Here is an 18382-nt window from a genome sequence, read left to right as displayed (position 1 = left end):
AGCCAGCAATAATTATTTCTGAGTGAAACAAAATTAACACTCACAATGGAGCCTAAGTCCATAGCTGTTTTCCAATTTGGAAGTCATTTGTCTTGGGATACAAAGGCCCTGATTCCCCATAGTACCAAACTTGGAGTTACACTGGCAAACCAAACATCTTAAACCCAGTATTATAAATCTGTCATCATTGTTTTATTGTAACTCCATGTTGCTATAACTCCACAGTGAGAATTATGCATTGGGATTGAAGCATAGATGAAGCCTATCTCCCCATTTATTTACAAATGAAAGAGACAGTTGCCTGCTACCTTTACAGTCAGAAGGTCTACCTCTGTGAGTCAGGATTTTTTATATGCCTGCTTTGATATATACTGCCCAAAGTTTAAATAAGACACAGCAGAGGATCAGAAAAAGAAAATAAAGAAAGAGATGACAGGTAAGAAAAGAAGGGGTAAAAGGGTGAAAGAGATAGCATGAAAAGCATGAGGCAAAGGGAAGGGTGCTAAATGACCTCTTGAAGTCCCTTTACCCTGTTTCCTACAATTTTGTAACAAATAACAGGGGATCTTGTTTTAGCAAACTCCATTTCATACTACACATTTCCCATGCCTGTATGTTGAGACAGTTAATGTTACTATACTGAGAGAAAAAGTGCAGCACAGCAGAAATAAGGAATACAAAGTGTGTTCTCTAGCTTTAGGTCAACACAGGGGAATGGATTTCTGCTTAAGTAAGACTGAAGTTGTCATTTAAAAGTAATGTTAACTGAATTCCTATGAAATTATAAAAAAAACAGAAAAAAAATGAAAAGGAGAACGACAGACAACTCTAAACAAAAATAAATAAATGTAGTTACTCTGTTTTAAAGTGTTGTGTGACAGTTACTTACGTCAGCAGATAGTATGGTATATTTGTCTCAATCTGAGGAAGAGTGGTATCTGTGGAGGATGTGTCATGGTACACCTATCTTCATGTTCCATAATCTGTTAGCAAGTGCGGCTCTTCTGGATGATAAGAAGCAGAATTTCTGCTGACCCCTCCCACTGAGGAATTCAGTAAAGCCACAGTGACAAGCAAAAGCATACTCTCATATATTAGCACATGGTGGTTTAGACAGCAAATAATCCTGAATCAGGCATGCCCACCTGTAGCAAGCTGGACATCTGTTGAAGGTGTGTTTGAAAACACAGCATAGACATACCTACCTACTCCTTCACGCTCATGAATAGGTCACATTATACTGCTCCTGTGAAATCTAGCATTCTCCCCTTCCCAGTTATCCGCGTGTGTGCAATTAGAAGTGAAGTAGGCAGACAGATGTTGAGCAAGCACAGAGACGTCACCATTCATCATCAGCTAGCAGATACTGAACTTGGCTGACTACCCCAGCTTAGCCAGATAATTTGGCACACTGTCTCTCAGCACTAGGTTTTTCACTCAGGATCTTAAATTGTACTAAAAGTTCACTCTGTAAATCATGTAGAACGGGGGGATGGGATTGGCTTCACTTTTTGCCATCAAACAAAGTTATAGGAATTTCAGACCTCTTACAAGTAGTGTGACTGCTCTGTTTAAGTGTCACCTTTCATCTCAAGATAGTATCTCTGCCTATTCAAAAGAGAAAAGGGCATCTGGCCAGCTATTAAATTGAATTCCTTTCCTCCATCCTGCATGTGCTTAGTCTTGCATGCAAAGCATAAGAGGCAAAACCAAAGGTCTAATACAGGGGACAATAAGGAGCTTCACATGCTATCTCTGAGTAAAATATCAAGCAACGACATTCAGGAGCTTAGAAACGTGTCATCATATGTGGTATTTCTCTTGTCAGTGGCAAAGCCATCTCTAATGCACTTAGCAAATCAAGAATGCTTCAGGCCAAATTTCAGTAAAAGCTAAAGCTTTGCCTCCCACAGGTTTTATCTGCAGCTGCTGAAACAAACGTTTCTACCTCCCCTCTCTCACTGAATGGGAGATTGTGTTTCAGAGCATTGTTTTCTGTAGACTCTTATTAACCCTGTTGAATTTAGAGCAGGGGATCGCACTCAATATCTATTGATTAGCAGTGGTGCAGTATCCCTAGGCCTTGGTCAATCCGGTCTGTTGACTAGGACTTGGTACACAGCAGTGCCCTTTCCAGCAGTCATTGATATGCATACAAGGATGTGGGAGAGGCAGGAGGGAAGGTTAGCGTGAAGTCAAGTGTTTATACATTACAGGAAATTCCTGGTGAGGTGATGGCAGCTTTTATCATAGCCTGACAGAGTCCAGAGTTGAAATCATACAAATGTACATCAAATCAAAACACTTCTCAAGACTACGTCGGAAAAGAGATTCCATTATTCAATGACTGCAAACTGAAGCAGTCACTTCAGTGACTGCTTTGCCTGGGTAGAAAAAGAATCAACAAATTCTTCCAAGCTGATCTCCAATTAACAATAATATGATAGAGTTTCATTTCATGGATCATTTGTTTTCTCTCTTTGCTTATCCTTTCTGCTCAGAACTGAATGTGTTTTGACATAGCACCTATTTCCAACAGGGAACTGCCTTCTCCAGAGTGTGTCTCTTGCACTACAGCCAAGCTATAAAGACACCTATTTATTCAGAGTAGAGCTTGACTTTTTTTTTTTTTGACATCTCCTCATTTTGTTCTCCTGCTAGATTTCATTCAGCTTTGACTTCAGTCTCTGATTTACAAGCAGGGATGGTGTACCTTGGGAAGACCCTAGAGTATCCTTTTTCCAGCTACCCACCACATTTTTTCTCCAACTCAAGACGCCTGCATAGCAGACACCAAATTACAATTTCCACAAAATAAATAAGTAACTCCAATGTCTTTTTTATTTAATATTCCATTCTGAACATAATGGCAGTTTAGAACTGCTGATTCAGGAGCTGTCTTTTTGGTATGTGGGCATAGACATCCAGGAGAGGTATAGGGCAGACAATTGAGGATAAGATTAACTTCAGGTAATTTCAGGGAAGTCTTGACCCCTCATGAATCAGAGCCCTTTGAAAATCAAAGCAAGATATCAGAATGTGTAAAATTTGGTCCTTGCATTTTTAATGAAAATGCTTTCAAGGAAATCGCTCCTAGAGCAGCCTGAAACACTGTAGATAAATGGGCTTGTATATTAGTAATATGCAATTGTGCCTGTTTATGTACTCATGGGTTTCATAAGAGGAGTCCAGTGGATGGCTGTGAATGCCAGAGAAAATTAATAAAGTTCTGGTGATTGGATGTAACTGGAACAATCTATTTGCTGGGGCATCATAACCCTTTTTCACATTGAATTAGAGTACTACTGTAATTCTGAAACTAGAGTCATTTGAACTTCATCTTCCACTCCTTTCTATATGCTTTGTCTTGTGTCTGAAGAGAGCTTTACTGGAAGCGCCACCTGGAAAGGAAACAGTCTAGGGAAAAAAAGCATCTGAACATCATCTACCTATGGAGTTCCTTCTCATGGACTACCTAGTAACCAGGTTGTCCACCTGCCCAGTTACTAGTCCAGGTACAAGTTACTGACATGTCTCCAGCTAGACTTTGTGCCAATGATTACAGTCCTCTAGGCCTGGCTGCTCAGTCAGTTTTCAATCCACTTCACTGTTCCCCAACCAAAACACACTTTTCTAAAAGGACACAATGGAGACAATTTCAGAAGTCTTGCTAAAGTGAGAGTAAACAGCACTGACTGCTCTCCCATCATCCACCAACCTATCCATCACTTCATTGCACAAAGTTATCAGGTTGATTCAACATGATCTCCGCTTTGCAAAGTAGGCCAGTATGAGAGAATATTTCAAACTTCATATGAATAATAGTAGGAGAATATGCTAACAGATAGAGCGAATAACAAAGACAGGCACACAAATACCTACAAGCAGCTTATATGTGCATATATACTCAATGTGTACTTTTGCTGCAGTTAAATGTAATTGTATTTATTGCACTCTGGGAGTCATAGTTTTGTATGTTTAGTGCATGATCCAAGACTAATGTTTGTTTTCTGTGAGGTAGTTTATGCCTTACTGGACTGTTCATTGACAGGTGATGGGCTTAGGTTTTTCCTGTAATACACAGGAAAAAAGAAGAACTTATAGTATAAGAAAAAAAGAAATAAGAAAATAAGAATAGAATAAATATGCTATCAAGTAAATCAGCAACTCAACTTGTATAATATTCTTTCAGCAGCAGTAGGACATAATATTTAAGGAGCGCACATGGGCCTGACTATATTTTGCCCTCTGTTCCTCTCATACTGCCCCAGCATCTCAAAATGCTGTATTAATGAAAGTAGAGCATACAATCCTTCTCAGTTCTTTTAGCATCCATGTCTGAACGTGGCATCCATAAATCTACCTAAATCCTCCTTGGTTCTGCCATTACTATTTGCCTCACAACCTCCCATAGAAACAAATTCCAAAACTTCTTTATCCACTGTATAAAGATACACTCTTTTACTGTTTTAAAATGTTCCCTTTCTAGTTTTGAGTGTTACCTAACTCATGCAGTGAGAACTGAAGTAACAATTAATTCAGATTGTCCATTGCCCTTGTGATTCTTTAAACTCCTTTCATATCCCCATGGAGCCTTCTTTCTGCTCTCCAGACTGATGAATCCTGAGAATTTCAGCTTTTCCTCACAAGGCAGCAGCTTCATCCCCTTGAAAATTTTAGCTGTCTCATCCTGTGACTTTTTTTTAACTCTACCATATTCCTCTTGAGATGTGGTGGCCAGAGCGGCAAACCAAGTTTTTTATAATGACAGAATGTCAGTTCTCAATACTTATCTGATGATGCCCAGCATCATGATGAATTTTTTTGACTGCAGATGCATATTGAGCTGCTGATTTCAGAGAAATGTCAAACTGATTCTAAGATCTCTTCGCAGAGTTGAAATTGCCAGGTCTGAGTTCTGACAAGAAAGACAGGCTGATGATCCAGGCATGATTTAAAGGAAAGCTCTTCATTAGAACAGAACAGAGCTAATCAAGAAAAAAGAATTTGTATTGTCCTGACACTCAGGACCCCACTCCATTCCTCATCTCTACCTGTAATCCTATAACTTTCCCATCTTCTCTTGCTCACTCTGCTTAGTCAAAAATGGAGGCCTAAATTTTGCGCCAGTCCTCCTTCAGACATCCAGTTTCCCCATTTCCTTACTCCTCTTATCCCTTTGCCATACATTCCACTTCCTACAAGCAATACCAAGAAACATAACCAATGAATCCTCCATACTGATCTCAGACTCCACACAATGCTTACTCATTACCCTCTTTCCTCTTGCCAAGATTCCAGCCTTTTACGTTATCGTTTGTTCCAGCCTTGGACTGTACATTTCTTCCTTCATTTTTATTAGTACTTTAGGCCTTCCTGATCATACATCTCAGTGCATGACGAAACACTACAGTGGATGGTAAGGAACATGCAGCAAAACTTCACAGGAGCCATTTGTTACTGCCTTACAGATCAGGGAGGTAGTACAAATCAGCTACTCCATGACAATTCTCTGTGCTGTCCCAGATCTTCCCTTACATGAAAGATCATTGAATATTGTTTTCACTTTTTCCATGAGAAGGATGAGTTGCCTCCTATGTGTTCCAGAAGTGCAAACCAGTCTCTGTCTGTGCTTGCCTCTGCAAATACAGCAGAGATAATATTCAGAAGGGGGTTGAAGCCACATCCACACCCCAGGTGGCTTTACCAGAACATGTCCAGAGAAGTGATCACGAGCCTGTTTGTGTGGCAGACTCTTTTGAGTCTATTTAGTGTCTATCTTGTTGCCATAAAGGCTGTAGCTGGGCCCCAGAGATAAAGTGGCTCTTAGCTTGTCCTTATAACACAACCTGGGATGAAAAAAGCCATCCTGAAAAAGGGGAAGATTTTGCCTTCCCTGAGGACCACCCAACATGCACAACAGGGAGCATTTTCCAGGCTGAAATGAACTTGAAAGGGAGCGGGTGGCAATCAAGATGCCAACAGTACTTCCAGGGTTAGGAAGGTGATAGGGGGAAAGAAGGTTCTGCATAGCTTCCAAACAGTTTAAGTAGGTAGTGAGAAACATTTGCTGAATTAAACAGGGCAAGGTGATACAACTAACAGAATTTTGCAGGTTTGGACTTGCAATCAGATGTCTGGTTCTTTGTGGTGGTTCTTCAGAAGTTGACTGGTTTTTTTCGTTATTTTAGTGAAATAAAGATGCAGATGCAGTGAACTAGATTCAGACCTTGATTTCTCAAAGATATCAAGTAGATCTGCTTATTTACAAAAACATTCTATTTAATTCTCTTGTTAAGTATCCTTGCCCTGTTTTGGGGTTGGTTGCCTCACCTCTCCTTTCTCACAAGCTTTTGTGTGAAGAAAGATATCCTTGGTCTGCTAGCAGTAACTACCCTTGCTTCTGAAGTAGGGTCACAGAGGCCCTGATTTGTGTGGGACTCCTGCATGGTAACTCAGATGCTCAGATGGCCACTTCCTCCATGAACACCATATCTGCAAGATGTAATACTTGATATCATTGTGGACTTAGTTATATATAAGAGGATTCATCATTACTTAAGACTGGCATTTACTTCTTTATTGTGAGATAATAAATACAATGGATCATTCCTGGTCAATAATTCTCTCTTTGAGAAAATCAGAATATTTTGGGGTATTTCTGTCTGTTTCATTTTGTGTGTGCTTTCTCTCTCTTTTCCATGCATTCATCTCTCAATGGTAATTATCACCAGGTAATTAAGAAATAGATTTCACAATAACAGAAGATTATTGAAATTAAGTACATAGGAGAACTGAAAAATGAAGAGAAGTTTAATACATACATTTTTAAGTAATAAATATTCCTGTTTCAGAATATATCACCCTTTAGCTATTCAAGACAAAGAGCAAAAAGCTAAGTGAGAAGGATTATTCCATACTTCATACCAGCAGAATTCATCTGCTATTTATCACTGACTGCTTTAAGGGACCACAGGTCTGACTCAGAATATAGTTCCTGTGCACAGAGTAACTGAAAGTTAAAAGCCAGATCTCAATATGCAGCCAACTCCTACCCTTAAAGCAGCAATATTTATTTTAATACTGATAAAGAAAGATGGAAAGCTAGGTTTAAACTATACCAAAATATCTAAAATTCAGTTTTTAGAAAGTTTTTCTCATCTTTATCTGCATCCATTGGCACATCCAGAGTTTGCAAGCAATCATTTTCTTGATTCCTCACTCAGATACGCAAAGTACAACTTTTTGTACTTTTCCCTACAAAAGGAATAAATTCCCATGCATGTTCTCAGTTTATACACCCCTAAGACTGCACCTGTTTCATACTACACAGTAAGTACCACTGTGTGGAAAACCAACACCTGACAGCCAAAGAGCATGTGGCCTTTAGAACAACTATAATAGAAAAATCTTGCAGAAGTGTATTATTTTCATGCAAGTGTAAGAAATTAATTTTGTTTCACAGTAATAACACATTCAGCAGTTACAAAGAGACCTATGCATGGGCAAGTTTAAACTGCTCCCTACCAGTGGAAGTGGAAGGAGACCAGCTGCACGAAATAACACAATGATCATTTATACCCACAAAAAAAAAATATATCATGCAGCTTGTGTTTAAAAAGTAAGCCAGACTCTGACTGGTCAGGGCTTTTCCTGATGTCTCTTTTTCTCCAGATGTGAAGTTTTCTGGATTTGTATTTGCTTTTTAAGATTTCTTCCAGGTATTTTGTTTGGTTTTATTTTTCTTTTTACAGGATGCAAATAATGAGAATGAGACATCTTTATACTGCAGTAAATGTAGGGAAGGGGACCTAGAACAAAGTTGGTCCTTCCTAGTGATTTATATCAAACAGTAGTTTGCCTTCTTGTGGTGTGAGTCTCAGCTAGAGCAGTCCTGGAAAGAAGGACTGATGGAGCTGGGACAGAAGAGACAGCTCTTACTGGTGCTACTGGAGACCCAGGTGAGGAATTACTGATTTTGGAAGGTCCATTCCCTCCTCCCTTTTTCAACCTGAACCAAACCCTCATATATCCTGTCTCAGACCATAGCCACAGTAACTGGAAGATTTTTAGGTATCTGCTAGACATAAGTAGTGCTTTTAGACTCTTCTGCTTTAGAATGGAGTGTACAGCAATGTTGTCCTCTCCTGGACCCAAGGTAGAGTTATAACAGGTAGTTTAAGATCCAGGAGGACTTTCCTGTTAATGATAACCATATCTTCAACAGACAAAAACATTATGTTCATACCTAGGTACCTTAAGTTTTAACTTCTATGCTTTTGTTTTTCTGCGCTTTACATGTCCTTAATTATTATGCCAACTTTGTGTTCATGAAAGTAAGAATTGTGCATACAGTTCCTAGTATTCATTAAGGGAACAGATGGCTTAGAGTATATATTAGCACTATTGGTGTAAATCCAGCCAACTGAATATAGATTGAAAGCTATTTACATCCAATACATTTTTAATGATTCCTGTATCAGTTTGATAATGATATCAGTTAATGAGCTGGCTGAATACAGATCTAGTTCCTACCTCATAAATTTTTTACCCTCCTATGCACTAATTGGAAAAGCTAAGAGATTGGCCTAAGAGCCCTAACTGAATCTTGATTTTGTTGATGTTAAAATGATAGAAAAAAATCATGATGAATCAAGAGACTGAATAAAATACAACAAGGCAGTACGTGTGAGAGCTTTTTTTTAATTCTAGCATAGCTTTTGATACCGTCTCTCACAGTATCCTTCTGGACAAAGTCCAGACAGACAATATGGTGGGTGGTCAGCTGGCTGAAAGGATGGACTAAAAGCATTGTTGTAATGCAATAACATCAGTTTGACAGCAAGTCACTAGTGGTGTTCCCCAGGGCTCAATTTTAGGACCAGTTCTTTACAATGTTCTATCAATGACCTGGAAAAAGGAGTTGTGTACACACTATGTAAATTTGCTAAGGACACTAAATTAGGAGAAGCTGTTGATTCTCTCAAGGGTAGAGAGGCCTTACAGAGAGATCTTGATAGAATGCCCAGGAAAACCACTGACTAGGTGAAATTTAACAAGAATTAAGGATTTATTTAAGAATTTAACACCTGGACTCTTTGCTGACAGTGTAATCCTGGATTCTGCATGGACAACAACACAGAAGGAATTTGAAACATCATCCTCTTAAAAAAAAAAAAGGTAAACATTTGGAAAAAAAACAGAGGGAAGAAAGGAAGCACTTTCAATTCTTCCTACTTCATTTATGCCAAAGTATAATTTTCACTTCCCGGAAAAAAGAAGCAGGTGTGAAAATGTGATGATGCGTGGAAGCACTGGGTGAACAAAGCCTGGCCTTGGCATGTGGAAGTCTTTGCCAAGACTCTGAACTGAAAGCAGAAGGCCACAAAAACAACCATAGGCAGGTCCTTGCTTCTGGATTCTTAAATGATTGGTATTACAGGAAAGCCTGTATTGGTTTACTTTTGAATATATTTCATATCCTAATGCTTCTATTAATGGCCAAGCTTTCCTCACTGACCCTTCCACAGCACAGTTCAGAAGCTGTTGATAAGGCTTATTGCTAGCAAATAACCACAAAGAAAGAACTGCATTTTCACTTCTCAGTGCAGCTATGCAGAAGAAAATTAAAAATATAGATACAAAATATTTCTGTTCATTTGCAAAAATTGTATAGGAATGACCTTAGCTTTCAGATGCACTCATCTTTACAAGGGAATATGGTTACTTCATGAATAATCTAAGATTTTGACACACTTTATAAGTTCACATTATATAATGTGATGTGTAATATCATATATAATATGTGATATTTGTAGTATCATGTATTATATAATAACAAATTGAAACTTATACAGTTCAACACTACCATGGTTTCTGAATCCTGGCATAACTATTCCCTCTCTAATAATTAATTATTTGACTCATTTAGTTTCATGAATATTTAGCTTTCTTGAATGTCCATTTTTCCTTTTTTTTCATTATGATTACACATTTATGTTAATGTTGTCATATTCATGTCTCAACATGCTCATGTACTGCACATTTTTCTTTGTCCTATCCATACAATTTCACAAATCTTATATCTCTGTATAAGTTATATATTTGCATATATATAAAATATGAAATATTTGGAAGAAACATATTTTTTTTCCTATTTTCCCAGAATATTCAACCGAGGGAATATTGTCTCTCAGTTTTATAATTTTCTAATCAACCACCTAATCTCCTAAAGTTATAAACAATCTTTCTTCAGCTTCACTGTTTCTTTCGATATTTATTTTATCTCTACTAAAAATATATCTTCCTGGCTTTTCTTATCTTAATAAGAAAATCTTGGCTTTTATAAACTTAAGTTCTAGTCAAAGATTTTGAGAAATATAAAATAACAATCATCTTGCCACAATTTCAGATCAACACTCTGAAAAATAAAAGAATATTAATCTTTTTAGTATATTTACATCAGCATAATATAAAATATTGAATTAAATATGGATCTTTTCCAACTGCAATATGCATTTTAACCACACCAGCCACACTTTTTACATTTACTGTTTTCTTTTCATCTTCATCAGGCAGCACTCATGAAATTGATCTGTACCAATATCAATTTGTTCTGAATTTTAGTACTGATACTTTATTAAAATAAAAAGGTCTAAACCAAGATGACATTGAGCAGTGATTAAGCAAAATGCCTTGTTTTTATAGAACTGCCCTTTGCAAACTTTAATTTTGGAATGTAAACCTTATCTCTTTAATTATATGTCTATTATCAGGGGATACGAAAGTGTATATTAAATTAATGAAATGGATTACCTCAGTTACACAGTGGTTATTAACAAGAAGAGCTCCCAGTTTTCATATTATGTACATCAGTAACTTTAATTGCATTAGGCTGAGCTAGGAGAGCTATTTTAAGGGATACTTCAACAGTACAACAATTTCTGCTGGCTTTTTGCCTGCTGTAGCTCAGTGTCTGAGGGTTCCCTCACAAATGTTAACTTATTATTTCTGTCAGTCATGCTTAAGCAAACATAGCCTCATTAAAACTACCCTAAAGTGGCTTCAGTTTTGAAAACTCTCCCTTGATGTCTCTACAAGACAACTGATGCTAGAGGGGTATTTCTCACATTTGGGTTAAGAGATAAGAGTGTTGCAGAGTATGAATATACAAAAGACAGGTTTTGGAGCCAACAGCAGTAAAAATGATGGACTGTGATCAGTTCATGCTTTGTAGGACAGCATACAAAACTGCCTATGATATTAAAAGTACAAAACAAATTAGCTTTTAAATTATGGTTTGCAAGCACTCATACACAGTGCAAAATCCACTAATTGTTAGCTGTTGGTTATAGTGACACAGTGACTTGCCTTTCTCCTGCTGGGATTTGTGAGCAGAGGTTTCTAATGGGGAAGGCACAGTGTTTCTTCTCTGTTAATAGTGTATTACATGCTGAAGTCACTTTATGAGAAGCTCCTGGAAATAGAAGGTAATATTCCTGAAATCAGTGGGTACTGGTGAGCTCCCACACTCTTATGCATGAGCTTCTGATCCTGTGTTACAGTCAGGGGGCCTGACGGAGGCCCAGGGCTTGTTCTTAAGGTCATGACAGATTCATCCGTCATGTAACTTCAGGGAAGATACTTCTCTCTAGCATACATCTGCCTGCATGCATGGACAGTATCACTCCAGTGACCCGATTGATCTGCTGCATTACAACAGCAGATGCCTGTAAATATAAGACCATTTCCCTCAGAGGTGAGTTGAGTAAAGCTCTCCACAGGTCAAGGTGTGAGGGAAGAACGTGAACTGCATAATGAAAGAGATCTATGGAGACTGAACTTGAGTTGGTACACTTTCTTATACCAAAGGACCTGAGACCATTCTAGGAAACATGCAAGGATTTAAAATACATGGAGAGAAAATCCCAAATCCTGTAGCAATCCAGGGGTGGATACAATTCTGAGCAAGCAGAGATCCCTCTAAGTGGTAAGACGAGTCTGTTGTGTCCATAAGACTTGCATTTGTGCCCAGTGCAACTGTGTGAGCTTCAACCCTAGGCATTGATTATACATTTTACCACCTGACCTAAACACACGGTAGAAAGAAAGGAGTAAAATGGGTCATAGTTTTAGAAATGGATGTTACTCTGGATAAACTGCTGAAATTGCACCCCAAATCATAGAGGTTGTAAGAACTGAATTGCATATCTACAGTTTGTTTTTATTTGGATAGGTGGTTATACAGCCTTATTGTCAGACCATATCAGTAAGTCAGAATAGTTAGTTTAGCCTCAGAACTTTCTTAAATCATGTACAAATGAGGAAGTTGAACTTGAAACTCAGTTCCACAAAACACTGAAGAAGTCTACTGTGAGAAAGAAGAAAGATTTAAGTGCTGAAGTTGGAAACTGAAGAAATGTTAACTCTTCAGTAACTTAAGGCTCAATATATTTTTTAATTATTTTTATTCTTTAACTAAAAGACAAGAGTCCTGTTACAGACTACATAAATGCCCTTCTGTCAATACTGAAGGTATAATATATATATATAAAAATAGATAGATAGATAGATACAGGTTATCTGTATGTATGTACAGATAGTTTTGTTAGTTATGTGTAGAATACACTTTGTGTTTTCTTCCATGATATAGGATGAAAAAAAAGAAAGAAAAAAAAAGAAAACCCATAGCAGTACCTGCCACTGTAACCCTCCCTTTCTTCATATCTATCTATACTGTCTTTGTCACAGATGTAGCTCTGTATGCAGGGGACAAGTGCTGATCCGTTTAGGAGGATGTTAGGATGGTGTAATTTAAACAATGATATCAAAGAAGGTAGGTCTGGCTGAGTGTGCATGGATGATGGATGATGTTCCATGTGCATGGCTGGTCTGTGAAAGAGGAAGGACTAAACCAGGGAGAAGGATGAGAGAACAAAGAGGTTGTGCTAAGACATTGCCCTGAGGGGAAGGAATGGTGGGAGAACTCTGCCTAGGGATGGGTGAAAGAAGATAAATGAGGACAAGTACACAGACAAAAAAGGATGTGAACAGACTAAATGAGGGGAAAGGGAGAAAGATGAGTGTGCTGAGTGGTGCCAGCAAAGTTGAACACTGTGGGGTGACAAAACTCAGTGGAATCTGCCTAGAATAGGAGAATCTCAGGAAGTACCAGTGTGATCCTGACTGGACTCTGGGTGCCTTCCAAAGGTGTTCTGTCACTCCCCTCCTCAGCTGGGCAGCTCTTATTGGCTCTATTGGACATGGGGGAAGCTCCATGGGGGAAGCTTCTTACAGAAGCTACTCCTTTATCTCCCCCCACAACCAAAACCATGTCACACAAACCCAATACATTTCACCCCTCATCTCTGTGAACCACATCCTTAAGAATTATCAATACAATCCACATTCATCACACAATATTCACTCACATCAACAAAAAATCATTCGCCACACCAAAATCAAAGTAACATCGTCATAACGAAGCAAAAGTGGACAATTTGCCTCACCACAAGTACGACAATAGAAATTTCCCATGATCATTCCACTTTTAACTCTCTAGTTTTGTTCAGTCATGTTTTGCCTGTTACCACTTCCAATTACTATCCTTATCTTGAATTCCTCATGCCTCATATTGGGCAACAAAAAGGACTGTGGTGGGTTGACCTTGGCTAGATGTCAGGTGCCCACAAAGCTGGTTTATCACTCCCTTTTTTAGCAGGACAGGGGGAGAAAATAAGCTGGAAAAAAACTCATGGATCAAGATAAAAGCAGTTTAATAAAGCAAAAGCAAAAGACATGAGTGGAAGCAAAGAAAAGCAAAATATTTATTCTTTCCATCAACAGGAGATGTCCATCCACTTCCCAGGAAGCAAGACTTCAGTACATGTAGTGGCTACTCTCAAACATAGACACATAATAAAAACAAATCCTGCCCCCCACCTCTTTTCTCTTAGATTTTATTACTGAACAAGCATCATATGGCATGAAATATCCCTTTGGCCACTTTGAGTCAGCTGTCCTGGCTATGCCACATCCCAAGGTCTTGCCCACCCCCAGCCTGACATTGAGGGTGGAATGTTGGAGAGCCAGTGCTGATGCTGTGCCAGCACTGCTCAGCAGAAGCCAAAGCACTGATGTGTTATCAACACCTTTCTAGTTACCAATGCAAAGCACAACACTGTGAGAGCTGCTGTGGGGAAAATGAACTATATTTTGCTAGACTGAGTACAACAACTGGGATTCAAGAAAATTGTGGACAAAAAATTGCTTTCCAGTATAATCTTGTGCTGAGAACCTTTGTTACCAATGCTTACCACCAGTGCCAAATCGAGAACAACAAGGTTTCTTGGCGTGTTTTAAGAGATAATCAAATCATCTAGTCCTCTTTCTTTTTTTTTTGTTTTTTAATTCCCTGAAGTTGCTTAGGGATCATCTTTTTGAAACAAGAAGGATCTTTCTGTGATTGTATTTTGGGATCCTCAAACTTCAGTTTTTCTTTCTTGTTTTCCTGTCCTTTTCACTAGTAATTTCCAGTGACATTTAAAATAAATCAGAAGATGACTGCTGAACAATGCTTACAGGGATTTAAGGTGTTGCCATTGTCAGAAATGACAGCGTGCAGACACATCAGGTTTGCTCTGAAAGGGAGTTCTTCAATGTTAAAAATTATGTGTGTTTTTAAGATGCCAATTTTGGCAGCATTAAAGCAACACTAGCACTTTTTCTTCAAGCTAACAACCTCTGGCAGAGGTCACATGAGGCCTCTGAGTTTTATCACATCTTTTTATAATGCTTATATTTGAATTTTAAAATTAAAGACAATCTACATACAATCATTTCTGTTCAATGGCAGAACTTATTTACTGATATACAGTCACACTGGAGTTAGTGACTGAACTGTCACCAGCTTCAGTAGGACCAGAACTGCTCCCAAGCCTAACCCATCCCATGGCCCTGAAGACAAGTGCCACACATCTAGACAGCTTTCTTCTAAAAACCTGGGCAACCTCATGAATGATGCCTGTTATGAAAAGTTCTTGGCTCAGGACAACACCTGAACTGAAAGAGCACTATCCTAAGCGGCCAAAGCTGTGTCAAGGTGCACGTTAGCAATTAAATGGCTTGGAGGACCACAAGCCAGTGCCTGGACCTTCAACCAGAGCCTTGGTTCTTGCTGGAGAAATAGCCCAAATGTTACTGCACTTGTTACAGTATCGTTGCACTGATCAGGCTATAGTTTGAATTTCTGTGGCAAGAATACAAACTCAAATCCAGAGCTTACACTGCATCCAGCACATGGGAAAAAATGACATACAAGAAAAAAAAAACATTTTGCTTCATTTGAGCCAAAGTCCTGTCATGTCTGTCAGCAACACTCTTCCAGGTAGGTAGGAGCCCTGCAACTTTTATTTTAAAGGATATTTTTCTACTACTGTCGTGGTTTGAATCTTGTTTTCCCCAGAGGCTAAATTAAGTGGTAGACCCCGAGGGGTGGAAACCCCTGGAAGTTTTGGAGTTCTGTCCAATGGGCGCTCCTGCAGAAATGTAAACATATCACAAGCTCACCGGAAGAGATGAGTTGTAGTTTGGGTTGTTGAGGAGAGGTGGCCATGTTGTGAGCCACGAGGAAGGGGCTCCGAGCCCCTCGGGCCCTCTGGGCCCTCCCAGCCCCTGGCTGGGGGGGGGAATTGCAGAGACTTGGAACAGTGCTAGACTGGACGAAGTGTTTTGTAGTATGCTAGGAGATGTTTTTCTCCATGGGCGCAGAGCAGCAGCCGGCACTGACCAGAGAAACGGTGGCAGAGAGCCAGGAGAGATAACACCTGAACTGAAGGAGCAGCAGAAGCAACATGCAGCACCAGAGAAAGAACTCCTGGAAGGAGAGCCGGGAAAAAGAGAGCCAGCAGCCTGAGAGACAGAGTTCTGGGGGTAAGACTGTACCAGCCCCCAAAACTCCTTTGAGATCCCTCTGAGAAAAGAGGGAGATGGACTCCTATTTAGGAGAAGAGTTTTAGACATGCAGCACCGGAGAGAGAGGAGCTGAGAAGCTCAGAGTGTCCCGTAGCTGGACCGGGACGGCCAGAGGAATGCGGGGGGAGTTGACCTTGGTTCTCCCCCCCCTTGCACTGCTGCCACGGTGGCAGCCTGAGAGACAGGGCACAGAGGCCCTGCAAGAGATACCAGACCGTCACGAAGACCCCCCTGTGTCTTCGTGATATGACGTGGTGATACGACCTTGTCTGGGGTTACGAAGCCCACGGAAGACCCCTCGGTTGGAGGCGATGGGGCCGAGAGAGGCTTGAATACCTCCCTCGTGAGTGCTGGCAGAAATCCAGCTATCAGCTGCTGCATGTGGAGAAGACAGACAGACTGCTGCCTCAGGAGATGCTGCTGTTCAGAGACTGAAAGGGATCTGTCCTTCTTTCCCTCCTGGACTTTTATTTGGAGGGGAGAAGAGATCTGATCATTGTAAATACATATGTCATGGTAGAGATAGTTTGTGATCGTGTGTATAAGGTGATATGGTATTTATTTGTACAGTCATTGTAATATATTCCCTTTCCCCCACTTTGAGTCTGGTGTGTTTTGTCTGGAAAAACCCATCTCACATTAAGTTGAGATGTGGGAGGGGGAATGGAGCTAGGGAATTGGATTTTGGGGCCATCTCAAACCATGACAACTACCTTTTACTTTGCACTTGCTACAATGTCCAAGGTTATATGTGAATTACAGATAAATACATAATTGCTTCTGCACTTGCTTGTAATTTCAAATCTACTATACTTTGCATTGTATTTTGGAATCCGTGGAGGATGAAAAGTCCTATATAAAAGTTCTATATAAAATTGACTCATTTTAATAATATAGACAAAGCCCTGGAAAGATTCACAGAAGAAGATCTTCTACATCTAATGCTTTCACAGACTTATTTTTTCCCTCCCTGCTCAGCTGAGTATTTGCATTACTTAAAGGAAAGGATAAAATATGTGCTGAGATCCATACTAATCCTTATGAATTGTAGTGTGATTTGATCCTTCAAAGGTACAAAATATGTCCTCTGGGTTGCAGCAGTTTATTTTCCTACAGTAATTTCAGCAGTGTTTGCCTACACCAAGGTATTTGACACATTTACCAAGCTTTTCTTTTTGTGTTTCATTTACTAGTGCTGCAGGCAAAAATGTTTTGGCAAATCAGAGTTACATGCAGAAAACCACTTATCGCAAATGAGTCTGGGCTGATGCTTCTATCTGTACATTTAAAATCCATGATCTACTGGAGACTACCATAAAGGCACAAAAAGCAAGACACATTTCTCCCCCCTCACCTTCCAGAAATACTGTTTCTTTGGCAGTGTGAACCTGTGACCCTGCCCATTTTTCATAAGATCAGATACTGGACTGCTGCTGTCAACAATATTCATAATTTCTGTAAACTTGGCCTTCTCTCTACCTTTGTTACTTATAAAATGGGACAGCTTTATTATTGCATCCATGTGCCTTCACTCTTCGCACACTCTTATGCACACAGACACACTTGGATGTGGATATTGCTTTGGCTGATGATTGCTCTGAGCATGACTGTGCAGCCAAAGAGGCTTTGCAAATCCATTCCCCTAAAACAATCAATGTTTGGCTTTTCAGCTTGACACAACCACAGCATTGAGAAGAGATTATTAGTGGGGCCCAAACAGGCTAAACTGGGAAATGTCCTTTTGTAAAGAAAAGCATGCTCAGTGATAATCATATTCTCATCTGATTGGGAAGGGGCTATCACAATAGTGTGGCCCAAGAGTTAAAGAGCTTATTTTCTAAATCCCTTCATCCTTTCCAGAACTGTGAGACATTGACAGCAAGTCACTTAACTCTGTCCAGCCACAGCTGTGTGGGTTTTGCATAATTAATTATTTATACCAAGGCAGACACAGTAATTAACTTCGAGATGAATATGATATTCTGATCAGAAATGCTTTGCATTTTAGCCGTCCCTCAAGCAAGTAACTGTCAAAGCTGGACTGTTTGACAGAGTGGGTCCTGCCAAAATCCCTCCCAGACATCTGTTCACAGACAAAAAGAACAGATTCTCAAAGCAGCGCTTGCAGACGTTGCCACGTTTCAGCAGGCAAAGAATAACCAATTCACAAATTCTGGCTAATTTTGTCTGATTTCAAGACAGTATGCCAAACCTTGCAAAAAGCCAGGACCTGTTTTTTTCAGTTGTGGGCACTCATGCAAATTGAGTGTTTCCTCATGGAAATCAATGGCCCACACTGATGTCAGGCAGGTGCAGGTCGGGAATGAAGCCCAGGGGATTTGATATGAGGTGGGTTTGAAAACAGCAGACAATTTTTTGATTTTCTTTGTTTTGGTGAACAGAAATGAAC

This window comes from Manacus candei, unplaced genomic scaffold (genome assembly GCF_025592945.1).
Source record: "Manacus candei isolate 608988 ecotype Guabito, Panama unplaced genomic scaffold, ASM2559294v1 h1tg000011l, whole genome shotgun sequence".
NCBI lineage: Eukaryota > Metazoa > Chordata > Aves > Passeriformes > Pipridae > Manacus > Manacus candei.
This window is presented reverse-complemented; position numbering follows the sequence as displayed.